The 12,735-nt window shown below is 48.1% G+C and overlaps 1 pseudogene across 1 annotated transcript; it reads right to left on the bottom strand.

The window, feature by feature from the left end:
* Positions 1–1,263: 1,263 nt before the first annotated feature.
* On the bottom strand, positions 1,264–3,199 carry LOC103695600 (3-ketoacyl-CoA synthase 6 pseudogene; annotated as a pseudogene). The gene has a single exon (XR_015987239.2). The product of XR_015987239.2 is annotated as a 3-ketoacyl-CoA synthase 6 pseudogene (transcript).
* Positions 3,200–12,735: the final 9,536 nt, after the last annotated feature.

The following is a 12,735-nucleotide window of genomic DNA, read 5'->3' as shown; positions in this document are numbered from 1 at the left end:
AAGTATTATTTGGGTTTATTGATCCTTTTATAAGTACCTAAGATCTACCCAACGAATAACTGATGTGGGATTAAACACACGCCTACATGGGTCGTCACATATTTTCCTCGTTCAAACCCTGACATTCTCGTCAGGCTAAGGGTTTAAATCCATTCAAATCAATCACAAGTACCACGATTGGCCTATGGTCAGCCTCCATAAATTCATGTTGCAGTGTCCGATAGTCTACATAGGCTATTAGCCGAGTTCGCTTTGACACCATTTATAACAACCTAATACCTCACCTAAAAAGATTAGTCGGAAGGTATTATTTGGATTTGTTGTTCCTGTATAAATACCCAAGATATACCTATGGAATAATCGATGTGAGACTAAATATACGTCCGTACGGGTCCTCACATACTTTCCCCGTTTATGCTCCAATGTTCTCATTAGGATAAGAGTCTAAATCCATTCAAATCTAATCACAACCACCAAGATCGCCTAGCGGTCAACCTCCATGAACCCATGTTGTAATGTCTCTAGTCTACATAAGCTATGAGCCAAGTTAGTTATAATATCATTTGTTACAACTCAGGACCTTGCCTAAAATGGCTAGTCGGAAGGTATTTTTTTGGGTTCCTCGATTCCACATAAGTATCCAAGATCTATCAAGCGAATAACCGATATGAGACTATACGCACGCCCACACGAGCCCTCACACTTTTAGCGCATAAGTTTTTTTATATTTTTTTAAAATTATGGGATCGACGGACTCTATCAGTAAGAGTTCTATCTTTATTTAATTTTTGGATTTTCTCTTTAAAATGAGCGCCAAAAGAAACGTGGCGAAATAGGAATGCCGCTCAATATGATATTCTATAGTGCCCATACGAATAGAATAGACAGCTTGATAAGGAAGATGATAAATAGAGAGGTTGGATGAAAAAGAAAAAGAATACATATTGTCTCTCTTCATGAACGATCTCTTTTGGCACGTGTAGTTTTTATTTTTTTAATTATGGAATTGACGTACTCTGTTAGTAGGAAGAGTTCTACTCTTATTTGACTTTTGGATTTTTTCTACACTAGAGAAAATATGGCAAAATAGGAGCTTCATGTTTCCTTGGCCTCTAACTCTCATCAATGTATATAATTTTTGGTTGGACCATATCCACCGCTAAGTTGGCGGACGCATGTTGCTCCACATGCAGTTGGACCGGTCCATCAGTGAGCGGTGGACCTGGTCCAGCCAATAGTCACTCATCCATCAGTCCCGCGTCGAAAACCGGCAATGGCATAGTCGCATAGACTAAGCATGTATTAACGGCATTGAGTTACAGTATACAGTCGGACGGACACGTCCTCTTCTCAAAACCCCAATCTAGTTTTTGACCCAGGAGACTGCATGTGTTACCGATATTAACTATACCGTTTAACCAAATACAAGCACCGATCGATAGAGAGCGGATACTGATAGAGAGAGGAAAAGAAGAAGAAGAAGAAAGAAGAAATATATGCATTAGCTGATGGTTGGTGATGTGTGATGGATCCTTGGTGGGCGAACTAACTTCCTCCATCAGAGCTTGACGACCTCCGGGATGGGGACTGGGTAGTGGTGGATGCAGTCGAACCAGGGGCCATCGACGGGGGTCTTGATGGTGCGGATGCACTTCCAGACAGCGCTGTTGCATTTGAAGCCGCTGCCGAAGCCGATCTGCCACACCCGGTCGCCGCGCCGCATCCGGCCTTTGGACTCGATGTAGTTGAGCTCGTACCAGAGGGAGCTGCTGGAGGTGTTGCCGAAGCGGTGCAGCGTCATGCGGGACGCCTCGACGTGCTCCGGCGACAGCTGCAGGCTCTTCTGCAGCTCGTCGATCACCGCGCGGCCGCCGGCGTGGATGCAGAAGTGCTCGAAAGCCAGCTTGAAGTCGGGGATATAGGGCTTCCATTTCGAGTTGATGAGCTTCCGGCCGACGAGGGTGAAGAAGAAGAGCAGCTGCTCGGACACCGGCAGAACCAACGGGCCGATGGTGGTGATGTTGGACTTGAGCGCCTCCCCGGCGATCGCCATGAGGTCCTTGGACAGCGAGATCCCCGAGTGGCCCTCGGCGTCCTCCTCCTCGTAGACGCAGAAGTAGGCCCGGTCGTCGGCGCCCTTGTGGGTGCGCACCACGTGGACAAGCCGGTACTTGGCGCGCCGGGCCTCGCGGGGGCGGTTCGACAGCAGGATCGCGGCGGCGCCCATGCGGAAGAGGCAGTTGGGCAGGAGCATCGACGGCTGGTTGCCGGAGTAGAAGTTGGGCGTGATGATCTCCGTCGAGACGACGAGGGCGTTCGAGTTCGGGTGCACCTGAAGGAGATCGCGGGCGAGGTCGATGGAGATCAACCCCGCGCTGCATCCCATGCCGGAGAGGTTGAAGCTTCGGATGTTGCTGCGGAGCTTGTACTTGTTCACGATCATCGCCGACAGGGACGGCGTGGGAGAGAAGAGGCTGCAGTTGACGACGAGGATATCGATGTCCTTGGGCTTGAGGCCGGTTTTCTTGATGAGGTCGTCGATGGCGGAGAAGATGACGAGCCGGGCCTCGGCGCGGGAGGCCTCCATGGTGGGGTTGGGGGGGATGTAGTGGTTGGCCGGGGGGAGGCAGGTCTCCTCTCCGAGGCCGGAGCGCTCGAGGATGCGAGTCTGGAACCGGACGCTCTTGGGGTCGGAGTTGATGAGCCGTGTGTGCTCCATGAAGGTGGCGAAGGGGACGCGGCAGCTATTCGGGGGCTTGAAGCAGGCGTAGTCCACCAGGTACACTGGCCGGGGCCGCGACATGAAGTAGACCGTGGCAGCGAACACTATCAAGAACGCCAAGCAGAGGATCTCGACGAGGTCGAGATGGAGGGACCGCCACAGCCCGATGACCTCGTCGGGGCCGCGGCGGACTAGCTCGACGGCCATTGTGGCCATGAACGGGACGAGGAGGAAGGTCAGGAAGTTGTTCACCAAGTACTGGTATCCCAGCTTGACATGCTTGAGCTTGACCGAGCTCGAGAAATCAGTCATCGGCGCGGCCGGCATCTTGTGAAGGATCTCAATTTACCACTCTCTACCTATATATCTTTCGATTTCTTCTTGGATTTGGTTTTCCCCTTCTCTGCACGTAGATTGTAGACTGCCTCCTTTCTGCTGCGTTTCTTTATGTGGAAACAGGAGTTGAAAGGAGAAGCCTGTCTTGGAGGAGAGGATTCATGGGGAGAATTTAAAGGCTTGTGAGCGGGCAATGAATGAGGCAGATGGGTAGTTTAGACGGGGACCCCACCAAACAGCAGCCGGGGCGGGAATCGGGATCCGGTGTTTCGCACCGAGGATCTGTGCGCCACGTCGTCCCTTTCAATGATGGACACCTGTCACCGGAGCGATGAGCAAGGGACGGGGGTTGCATGTCCGCGTGAAAGAAGGATTCACCTTCCTTCGCGCGAATTCACCGTTGGATCCCGCAAATGGCCGCTTCGAAAACCGTGCGGGATGCAATGCAACGGTTGACGTCGTGCAAAGAAGATACGACCCGAACCCATCAAAAGTAGGCTTTGGAAGGCTTGGGCAAGGCATCCATTTGCTTGGTTAATTAATTTGGTCAGCTGATCAGATGAATTGGACTGCCAAAATTAGCGCAGCTGCCCCAACTACCTTTCCCCTCGCTCCTGCTACGGTAGTGTAATACTTAGGAGTCCAAAGTCCAAACTACCAGGTCTAATACTTAGGTCGCGGGAAGCAAACATTCAACTGATCTGATGGCAAGTGTATCTTATCTAATTATAATTAACTAAGATATAGACTTTCATTTCTAGCCATTGCAAGAAAAAAAAAACTATATACCAGTATATATATATATATATATATATATATATATATATATATACCAGGTCTTGATTCTAAGTAGTCAAGTTTGAGGGGGTTGTCTTCGGCTCCTCGTACAATCTTTAGTAGCTTTATCTTAAATCGTGGACGTGTTATTGTCAATCTTGCTTTCCAACCAAATGTGGCATTGCATAAGAACATTTAATTAAAATTTTGAGTTCAGAGAAAAATATAAACACTACATATAGGTATTTCATTATTATGGTATAACGTTCGGTGATACATACTTTTTCGGATTGGACTCAATTTTTTTGGATTCCCTCCAAAATTGTGTCACAGCCGGATCAAGGATGTAACCCGAATAGTAGGTTAATTAAACCATATATACATGGAGTGTAACAATAATATGGATTTTAGCATGTCATCCCTAGCAATCATAATACGGTTGTAGTGATACTCAATTAAAGCAGTACAGAGACAACATGTCGGTACGGGGCTTTTTTGTGTTTTATTAACTTCAAGAATACTTAGGTCACTTTCTCGCGAAAAAGGGAGAGGGGGTTGTTGGAGTCGTTGCGAATCCCAGGCATTCATTAGTTTTCTTTCTTAAATAAATAAGATGCTGGTTTATGTTAGCAAGAGCTTTTTAGGCATTCATTATCTACTACAATATCCAAGTATTGCATTAAATCAACTGAAAGGAGAATTATAAATTATTCTATATTACATTGATTGTAACTTAACCAAATGGCCCACGGATTCATTAATGTGATAGAGTTTCAAGACCACTATCTCTCTTTTTTTTTTTCCCTTCATCTATCGACTTTTTGCTGATTTTTAAAATAAGCTTATTTTTTACTTGAGTAATAGTTTTTCTGAAAGTTTATGCAGAATAGGGCCGATCATACGCCGGACTTGGGCATACAGAAACTGCCAAATTTTAATTAGATCCAGCCTGAAGCCCAACCAAAAATAAATATGTCCAAGGTCTAGCCCACGATCAGCTCTAATATAGAATCATGTCGAAGAGACCTGATTCAATCTTAGTAGCGACTACTCTAACAGACCTTTGCTGCTCCAACGAGCGTCGTCGTGGTGAAAATGATATTACACTCATTGGGCTCAGTTAGAAAGATCCACTACACATTGCATAATTTAGATTCAAATTGTGTAGTCCCTAAAAGAAAGAGAATATGACACCCACAAGTTTAGGGTTTTGCACGATCCATTTTATATGTAGATGACTTAATTAAACTTACACAAAGATGTAGGTAAAGCCAAGTCCTTGTTTCTTTAACATCATTTCTTCCATACCATTTCCAGAGATGCAAATGAGCCAGTTAGGACCTCTCGGCCTAGGTACTCTCTCTGTTTCTCTTTTTTTTTTTTAAATATCTTGTTTTTTGTTTTCATTTTGTGTTTTTGGTGAAGACAACTTGGCTTGGGTCTTCACTTGCCCATTAAACCCTTCTATCAGGCATTCAGGCTTGTCCTTAGCCTGATCTTGCCCAGGTGGTTAGGCATGATGAATGCTGACCCATACGAAAGAAAAAACTCCCAAGACTACTGTTTCGAACCCATGTAAATTTTTCCAGTGACCAGGGATCTCTAATATTCCAAGTGTTTTCTTTTTGTTTTGAGAAGGAAAAATTCGTGGTGCATTTAGTAAGTCTCATCCAAAAAACTGTAACGAGTGCATCAGAAAATAACAAAACTGATACCAAAAATAACATATTCAGCAAACATGAATTCCAACTAATTTAGTTGGATTTATTGATCAGATTTGGACGGAAATCTGCCATGAAAGCTATTGTATATGGACCGAGCAGGAGCAATGCATATCTAATTTATTGAAAGAAAGCCACGGTTCGAGCCCTCTAAGTCTCATGGTGTCATTAATGAAATCAAATGCCCTCGCAACAAAGTAAGCGACACTTCGGAAAAAAAAAAAACATAGTAAGCGGCAGCCGGGCGTATCCTCGAGATGTTTTGTTTATTTAAATAATAACGCTCGACAATATTGATGGTCCTTTTTTCCCCCTCCAATGAGAATAGTTGTCAAGCCAATGACAGAATTCGCCAAAGGCCTCCTCCAATCCCATCCAAGGAAAACGTTTGACATTTTGGTTCGGACTGATGCAACGTGGTAGTGCCAATATCTTCCAAAGTGATATACCATGTGGAACAAGGGTGTGGGAGAGGATCGATAGGGCCTCCTCCCTCCCCTAATATACCAAGGTGTGGAAGAGGACCGACAGGGTCGTTGTGTCGCTGTGCTGGATTCAGCAGTTTCCGGCTTTCCAAGTGCGCCACCTTGTTCGGATTGCTTCTGACCATCGTCCACTTCTACTCTCCACAGTTGACCAGTCACACCACCACCTACCATTCTGCTTCGAGAGATTGTGGCTAGAGTACCCCCATTCTTGGAATGTTGTGCAAAAGGCCTGGGCGATGCCGGTACGGGCGACACCATGTAGCGGATCTCTCAGCAGGTTGGAGCTTACTAGGCACAGACTTCAGCGATGGAATCGTGAGTGTGTGGGAGACATTTTTAGGAGATTAGAGGAGGTGGAGGCGTCCATCTTGGAGTTACAGGGGATGGGGGACAATTTGAGAGGTCTCCTCGAGGACAATATGTGTACTCTTCGGCAGAGGCTTGCGGAGCATCATTCTCTTTTGAGGCAGCAGGAGGTGTTTTGGAGGCAGAAGTCTAGGATCTAGTGGTTGCAGGAAGGGGATAGGAACATCTAGTTTTTCTACCGGTCTACCATCATCAGGAGACAGCAGAGCATGATCAGATCCCCGAGGGATGAGGCGGGGTCACGACTGGAGGAGGAGAGCTTGATCAGACGTCTCCTAGTTGACTTCTTCCAGTCGAGGTGGACAGAGGAGGGGGGCTCGGATAGCGGGGCAGTCTTCCCGCATTCGGACACGATGGTCGGGCCGTCGGAGAACGCTGCTATGTTTGCGGAGGTGTCTGAGCGAGAGATCAGGAGAGCGGTGTGGGCTTTGGGGGAGGACAAGGCCCCTGGGCCCTGATGGGTTCCTTCCCTTTTTCTTCAGGAGATATGGGGTATTGTTGGAAGATCGGTGGGTAGTTCAGCCATTTTTTAGGTCAACAGTTATGATGGATGATTGGAATGCGACTTTTATCACTCTAATCCGAAGCGGCAGGATGCGATGGAGCCTAGCCTATTCAAGCCCATCAGCCTTTGTACCATCCTTTACAAGGTGGTGGCAAAGGTGCTGGTTGGGAGGTTACAGCCTCTACTTCCTTGTCTGATTTGTCCAGAGCAAAGGGCCTTTGTCGGGCACCGCAGCATCACCGACAATACCATGATAGCCCAGGAGATGATGTGGGACTTGCAGCGAATGTCGCGGTGGAGGTACATGGCCGTGAAGCTCGATATGGAGCGAGCTTACGATAGAATCCGGTGGTGTTTCTTACGGAGGGCTTTGATGAGTTTCGACTTTTATGAGACTTGGATTTCTGGATTATGGGGTGTGTGTAGGGGGCATCTTTTTCCATCTTGATCAGCGGTGCACCATCGCCCTTCTTTCGAACGTCCGTCGGTCTGCGCCAGAGTTGTCCCTTTCCCCATACCTTTTTATCATTTGTGCTGACTCATTGTCTCGTGCTCTTCGATATGCCTATGGGGAGCGGGTGCCGGAGGCCAATGTTTCGGCCCCAGGTGCTCAGCCGATCTTCCACTTTCTCTTTGCAGATGACTGCCTTCTATTGGCCAGAGCTCAGCCTAGGGATGCTATTGTTCTTCGGAGAATTTTGGAGGATTACTGTCGGGCTTCAGGTCAGAGGGTAAACCTCCAAAAATCGACAGTTGCTTTTAGCCTGAGAACTGCGGTGCGGGTGCGACAGGAGATCAGGAAGACTCTGGGCATGAGGGAGCAGGATGGGCCATAGACCTATTTGGGAGTCCCGATTACTGGGAGGAGATTGCGTATCTCGGACTCTCAGAACGTGGTGCACTGGGTGCAGCAGAGGTTGGAGGGTTGGAAAGCGACATCGCTCTCTATGATGGGGAGGGTGATCCTGGTTAGGTCTGTACTCTGCTCCATGCCTGTTTACTTGATGTCGAACACCGTTGTCCCCAAGATGGTGTTGATGAGGATTGAGAGGCTTGCGCGGAGATTTATCTAGGGGTCATAGGGCGGTGGCTGGGGGGTTCATCTGGTGGACTCAGAGTCGATATGCCAACCGACTAGGGCAGGGGGGCTAGGTATCCTGTCTCTATTGATCAGGAGGGAGGCGTTGATTGCTCAACATGCTGCCAGGGTTATCTCGGAGCCACAGTCTGTTTGGAGTTAGTTGATGGTTGCCCGGTATAGTCCTGTTGGGAGTAGTGTATAGCCCTGTTGGGAGTAGTGGGACCCCACCTGGGGGTTGGAGGGAGTCATTAGTTTGGCGCGAAATCTGTAGGTACATGCCATTGGTCCTATCGAGATGCAGGTGGTTGGTCGGTGATGGTCAGAGGGTGGATGTGATGGGAGATGCTTGGGTGGAGGATTGATGAATCGCTAGACCATGCTATCTTCTAGTGCCACCGGGCCCGGAGGATCTGGAAGATGACAGGTTTCCCCATGGACTTATGGCGCCACGCGATGGCCTTTCTTCAAGTTCTCCGACACTTAACCGTGGCCTCGCAGTCCAGATCGGAGGCAATGCAGGCGACTTATGCTGCCTATCAGATTTGGCTAGCGAGGAATGCATGGACATTTGGCAAGAGGAGCCCCACACTAGGGGTGGCGGTGGAGAGGGTGCGGTTGCTGGCAGTGGAGACCTCTTAGGCGATCTGCTCGGATAGACCTTTGACAGCTTGGGACATCTAGGGCTCTACAACTGCTCGTGGAGAGCCCCGTATAGTGTTTTTCACCCGGGAGCCTCCATCCCCAAGTTTCCTCAAAATCAATTTCGATGGATGCGTCTTGCAGGGCGGTAGGTGTGGAGGTGCGGGCTTCGTTGTTAGGGGCCCGAATTCTAGGGTGATCGCGGCCGGGGGCTGCCACTTGTTCGATACCTCGGTGCCAGCAGTGGCATTGAGAGCGGCTTGGTCGGGATTGAGCTATGTTTGGCGTGCTTTACTGGGACGAGAGGTCCTCCTGGAGGGCGACTCTTCGACAATCATTGGGTGGATCCTACAGGCATCGGGTGGGGTTGGCAATTACCACTTGCTGTTGAGAGACATCCGGGCTATGGTTTGTGATGGATTGGTGATCCATGTGAGACATGTGTTCAAGGAGGCCAATAGGGCTGCAGATTGGGTGGCTTCCTTTCTTGCCGACTACTCTAGGGACCACCTATGGGTGGGCGAGGTAGAGTTACCTAGTGCTATCCGTGATGTATTACTTTTTGATTTTCTTTGGTGTATCCATACATGTTATATATGATACCTCCGTTTTAGCAAAAAAAAAAAAAAAGAAGAAGAAGAAGAATATGTTAGCTGTCTGAGTTAGATTTGCATCGGATGTATTATGATGGTCTATTCTAAATAAAAATTTATTTTTTTGGCCTAACAAAAACTGTCGTTGTCATAAAATTTTTTCACAATTTGCATTTTGAAAGATTTGTTGCCAAAAAATATGAGTAAAATACGTGGGGTCTCATATATGCAGAATTTATCTTTTATAAAAATCAAGCATCCAATTGGGCAAATTGAAGATTTTAGACTTGCTCAAACCAAGCCAAGCACACTAGCCTATCGAGGACAAACATTGCAACTATATTATCATAATTTTGTTATTATTTTGTTGGGGTAATTATTGGCTGAAACGAGATATCATGCATTATCCATTTTACTAAAGATAGCCGAAGCTTAGGGTTGTAAAGTTTTGGCTAGACTTGGAACTTGTTAAGGCAAGCTAGGGCAAATATTTTATCACAATGGTTAAGTCTAAATCTTCTTTGACCGGATTTGATCTTACTTAATGCTCAAGATGTTAGTTGTGCAGTTGTGATAATGGACCCTACTGATTTTATTATTGGCAATACAAATATTAATTTGTGTTCATTATTTCTTCTATTATCAAATCAATTTTGCAGATAAAGTGATAACTACTACTGTTATGGACATTATTTACTATTACGGTAGAAAGCAACAAGCAATTGGAAAAAAAGTGCTTATGCCACTCCTAGACAAAGTAACAAATATTTTTAGAAAAATTATAGCAGTGTCGCCATCTCTACTTCGACCAATCCGCACTGACATCCTCTATGATTTAAATATCTTTAATTAGATCCTTCGAGTTATCATTTTGTCTTAATATGATTCTCACTTCTCAGGTGCCTGTCCACCACTGAATACTGTTAGTGCATCATCCTGGAAGCTGAGATTACCCTTCTCTTCTTAGACCTTCTTTGTAGTCCTTTTCATTTTGTTTGATCCATTATATCTTCTTTATCATCTTCATCATTTCTTGCACTCCTCTCATCGAATGGCTCCAATGATTGCTTATGGAGCAATGACCCTATATATTGAGGTGCCCTGTGATGGGGACATCAGAGCCCTTCATCCAGATGATCCTGAGCCCCCGGATTGAGCCAGACTCGTTTATTTGCATATTTATTTTATTATTTTATTTTTGGGCTTATTTGCATTCTAGGGTTTATTTGTAGTTTATTTTATTTCTGGGCTTATTTGCATTTTAGGGCTTATTTGTGTTATTTGTGGGTTCATTAGGATTTATTTCTGTGTAAGGGGGGTTTATGCAAGTTGTGTATTTGGGCCCTATATATAGGGAACTATTTTCATGATTAGGGTTTAATGAATGATTAAGAATTTCTTTTCCCCCAGATCTTATTCTTCCTCTTCCTCCTCCCCTTCTCTTCTTCCTGTGTCTCTAGAACCTCTTCTTCCTTCTTCCTCTCTTGTTCTTCCTTCTTCTTCTCTTCCCTGCACTGGTGCTGCATCAACTTGGTATCAGAGCAACCGGTTTTGCTTCTATTGCCAAAGCCCCGATCCGTCAACAGTTTTTCTTTCCTTCGGTTACCATCAACAACAAGAACAGACCCCTTCCCTCTGTCAGTCCGCTCACCAAAGAAAAAAAAAAAAAAAAAGGATCACTGCCGAGTCTGTGAAGGCCCAGATCGACAGCCATCCGCATCCGACCCCCCCTCTCTCTCGGTCTGTGTCTTCACCAGAGCAAAAAAAAAAAAAAAAAAGTTCTGCAGCCGAGAGAGAAGAAAGAGCCACAGCCCCTGCACCAGACTCTCCTTCGCGTCTCTCTGACTTGATCCATCAGTCGCCGCCGCTGCCCAGTGAAGGCCCGAGCCCACCGTCGGAGGAGCCAAATCCCACCACCCGTCGCGCCCACGGCCGCCTTCACCCCGCGCACAACGTCAGCAGCGCCACCAGCTCGCCCGCGCCGCCCACGGCCGACCAGTGGCAAACCCGGGAACACCAGCCATTCCCCGCTGCAGGTCACGGAGCCGCAGCCGTGACTGCCGACGCGTCACCGGAAGCGCCGCCGGCCGGAGCCCGTGACCGGCCCCGTCCGCCGCCATAGGTCCCAGAGCCCCGGCCACCGCCATCGCCGTGAAGATCGGAGCCTTCTCCCGAAACCATCGGGAGGTTGAAGAAAACAAACCTAACGGGTAAGATCCAAACCCGTTACCCGTTTCTCTGCTAGCCCGGATCCATTCCAAAAAAAAAAAAAAAATACACGTGCCTTGCACGTGAGGAACTAACGGGTTATCGGAGCGGTTCACGCCCGACAACCCGAATCCGACCGGATCCAAGGTTATAACAACACACGTGATCTCACGTGTCTCAAAAAAAAAAAAAAAAAAAAAAGAAGAAGTCGGATCACGTGACCTGCACGTGTTTCCCCTCAAAAAAAAAAAAAAAAAATACCAACCTCTGTTCTGCCGAAAAGGAAACCCTAGGGTTTCCACCGTCCCCTTCGCCGCCGTCGCCGAGCTCCGCCTGCAGCGCCGCCTCTGGCCGCTCCGCCTTTCCTCCTCGCCGCCGTCGTGCCACCCCTTCGCCGCCGTCGCCGAGCTCCGCCTGCAGCGCCACCACTAGCCGCTCCGCCTTTCCTCCTCGCCGCCGTCGTGCCAACCCCATTTCCGCCGCCTCGCCGAGTCTGCCGCCGCTCATCTTTCGCGGCAGCCTTCTCTCTGCCGCTCCATCTCTGTTGCGCCACCTCCGCCGGGCTCCGTCTCCACCGAGCCTCGTCCGCCGCCGCCGCTGTGTCCGCCTTCACTGCGACCCGAGGACGTCTCCCGTGAACGACACCGGACCCACGCCATCCTCGCCACCGCCACCCCGAGCACCACCACAGCACCTCCCCGACTTCGGCCGCCATCCCAACCGTCGCCTCCCTCATCTGCTCTCCCCCTTGGCCATCACCGTCGCCTCCCTCATCTGCTCTCCCCCTTGGCCATCCATCTTTCCCGCACGAACCAAGGCCCCAGCCGCTCTTGCTTCTGTACTGGCCCAAGCCCGTGCGCCATCAATTGAGCGCGGCCCAAGCCCAAGCGGCTGCAGGTCCGATCTCAGGCCCAAACCAGATTGTTCTTCAGCCCATTTCAACAGCCCCGGAAGCCTTGTGCTGTAGATGCAGGTCCATAACTCCAGCTAGCTCTGCCCGGCGCCAACTTCGTGTCCGAGACTCCACGAGCAGACGATTCTGGTTGACTGCATCCGCCACAGGTGATAGGTTTCTACTTTTTCTGGCTTGTTCATTTAATTATATTCTAGTTCTCTTGCATGATAGCCACATTTTGAAAACTTATATTGCTGTTATAATTCAGAACATTGAACCTCTCACTTCCGAACCCGTCCTATTACCCTTTAAATCTTGACATTAAATTAGCACACCCTAGTAACAGGACGTTTCTCAACATTATTCGATCATATTGATTTAGGATCAGAACAACTGTACTACTT

This window comes from Phoenix dactylifera, chromosome 5 (genome assembly GCF_051530095.1).
Source record: "Phoenix dactylifera cultivar Ajwa chromosome 5, Ajwa_hap1_PhDact_Kaust_v1.1, whole genome shotgun sequence".
In the NCBI taxonomy this organism is placed as follows: Eukaryota; Viridiplantae; Streptophyta; class Magnoliopsida; order Arecales; family Arecaceae; genus Phoenix; species Phoenix dactylifera.
The sequence above is the reverse complement of the archived record's forward strand: the minus strand, read 5'-3'. Positions and strand labels throughout refer to the sequence as shown.